The sequence below is a fragment of the Rutidosis leptorrhynchoides genome, chromosome 11 (genome assembly GCF_046630445.1).
Source record: "Rutidosis leptorrhynchoides isolate AG116_Rl617_1_P2 chromosome 11, CSIRO_AGI_Rlap_v1, whole genome shotgun sequence".
Taxonomy (NCBI): domain Eukaryota; kingdom Viridiplantae; phylum Streptophyta; class Magnoliopsida; order Asterales; family Asteraceae; genus Rutidosis; species Rutidosis leptorrhynchoides.
Genome location: NC_092343.1, coordinates 195716223 through 195718804, shown reverse-complemented (window position 1 = coordinate 195718804; position 2582 = coordinate 195716223). Strand labels below are relative to the sequence as shown.

At 41.6% G+C, this 2582-nt stretch overlaps 1 non-coding gene across 1 annotated transcript; it reads left to right on the top strand.

Annotated features, from left to right (window-relative positions):
- The first annotated feature begins 1058 nt into the window (after positions 1-1058).
- LOC139879115 (small nucleolar RNA R71) lies at positions 1059-1165 on the top strand. Its single transcript, XR_011769969.1, has one exon. It is a non-coding gene; the product is annotated as a small nucleolar RNA R71 (small nucleolar RNA).
- Positions 1166-2582: the final 1417 nt, after the last annotated feature.

Below are 2582 nucleotides of genomic sequence, written 5' to 3'. Positions count from 1 at the left end.
TTTGTAGAGAGAAGCCTTCGGATGTACCTCTTCTGGTTGGGAACTTTGGACATGGTGTCCAGGAATCTTCCATCAAGTTTAAAGGAATCAAGCTTGGATGGTTCCTTCTGTAGCCTTCCAGGATAGGGTACACGAACTGGAGTTGCAAGGGTCAGCTTCTGAGTATATGTCGATTTTTTCTTGAGCCTAGCTGACCTTCTCCGTGGTTCTTCCTCTGGGATTACGGAATCCATTTGCTTAGCTTCCTCTATGTGGGGATTTTGGATAGTATTACTTGGTAACCTTCCCTGTGGTTGGGTTTCAAGGTGTTGTGATAACTGTCCGAGCTGCGTCTCCAGACTTTTGAGCAGAGCCAATTGATTTCACATTAGCATCTCCGTCTGATCTTGTCTGGCTGCAGTTCTCTGATTTAGCTGTTGTTGTCCTTTAATGAACTGAGTCAACTGATCATCAGATCCGAGAGTGGGGTTAGTTGCTTTTGTAATCTGGGTGGTAGGGAAATTTTCCTCGACTGGTGGACCAGTGAGTGGAAGTGGTTGATCGTAGGTCAATTGAGATTGTTGGGCTGGATAAGGTGGGTAACGATAGCGAAAAGGCTGGTTGCTTCGTTAAAATTGATTAACCCTAGGTTGTTAATTGAATTCGGGATTTGGTGGACGAGCTGGGTATTGAACGTAACAGACTGAACCGTCAGGGTTATCGTACTCAACTTGATATTCTTCAGTGGGTTGCGGGTTGGTACAATTAACACAAGCCCGAGCTTGGTTGACATGCTGCGGCTGCGTCTTCAATTCTCCGAGTTGTTTAGCGAGAGATTCCATCTTATCCGTGAGGGATTTGATGGCCTCCGTTTGATTGTTAAGTGCAGAGAGTGGGTAGATGATGAAGTTGTTTCACCACTGTTCCAATCATGATGATGAATTGTCATGTTCTTGAGAAACTCTCATACTTCATCTGTGGTTTGGTTCATCAGATTCCATTGGGCTGCTGCATCGATCGCCGTGCTATGATTTACCGTAAGACCGTTGTAGAAGGTACATATTTGGGCTGACCGTTCTAGCTGGTGATTAGGGCATTTCTTCAGCAGGGTTTTGAATCGCTCCCATGCACTCTAAAGAGATTCATCATAACTTTGTTTAAAGTTAATGATGTCATTCTTTAGTTTGGTTTGTTTAGAATGAGGGAAATATTAGGTTAGGAATTTAGTAGCCATCTCCGTCCATGACGTGTTGGAATCTTTTTCCAGTCCTTCGAACCATGTTTGAGCATGATGAGTGAGAGAATAGGGAAACAAGTATAGCCGGACTATATCTTGTCCTACCACTGGCAGTTTGTAGGAGTTCGAAAGAGATATGAATTTATCAAGGTGAGAATTAGGATCGTCATTCGGTAATCCATGAAACTGACAGCTATTCTGGATGAGTTGGATGATGTGATGTTTTAACTCGAACGAGTGTCATTGAATCTCTGGAAATCTGATCGGTCCTCCTCGACCTTCAATTGAGGGTTTGATATTTTCTGCTAATGTAACGCGTAACGCCATTTGATTTCTGATTTGTGCTTCCTTGCGTGCTTTAGAGATTATTGCGTCTGGATCAGGTACGAATAACAACGGCCCTGGTCTAGATCGGGTTTGGGTCATACACTGGGTATGCCTTTTTGTTTTCAATTTTATGCAGATAAACTAAATTTCTAAAGTAGTCTAAGGTAATCTAAGCTAATCTAAGGTAGTCTTAATCTAAGGTAGTCTAATCTAAAGTAGTCTAGTTTAAAGTAATCTAATTTAACTAACTATCCTAAGGTTGAATATGTTTTTGGTTCTGGCTACTGATTCCCTGGTATTTCGATAACAGAGCTTCGCACGAACTATTCAACAAACCAAGTGGCCAGGCCGACTAAGATAGTTATGAAGGAGTAGTGGTTACTTAATTTTGGGATTTTCTAATTTATAAGATAGATAAAGTAAATGCGATAAAATTCGTAATTCAGATAAGGTTAAAGTAAGTGCATACTATGATTTCATCAATTATTCTGCCGAGATTATGGAATGCTGGCTCATAAATAGGCAGATGCCTTGTATTCATTACACTGGTCCTAAATGCCCCTGTCGTAAGACATATCTCAGGGTAATGCGCTAGGCTTGAAGATTCTGAATAGACAGCAACGTCCGTTACCCCCGACGCTCGTGCAGCCTGACTACAAGCATACATGTTCAGACAGCTGATCCAATTGAGCGACTCGGTTGGGTGACGTATTAACATTCCCAAAGGTCCAAACTTTCTTAGGCATAATAGAATACATGGTTTACTTTATCCGAGAGACGTGATGTGTTTCAATGCTTTCATAAATGATTGGTTTTAAAAGATAGTTAGGCCCTTAAAAAGAGTTCAACCATAAAGAACACCATGGCCATGTCAAGCTGACTTCCATGAACACGTTCGATTATCCTAACGGTTTAATCCTGTATGTGTCTAAACAAACAGTTCCTTAATTAACTAAGAATCCCTCAAGTAGGGTGCAATGCTTGAGACCGCATTATGGTGCAATGTACTAATCAACACTGACCGGGTTCCATGGCCTTA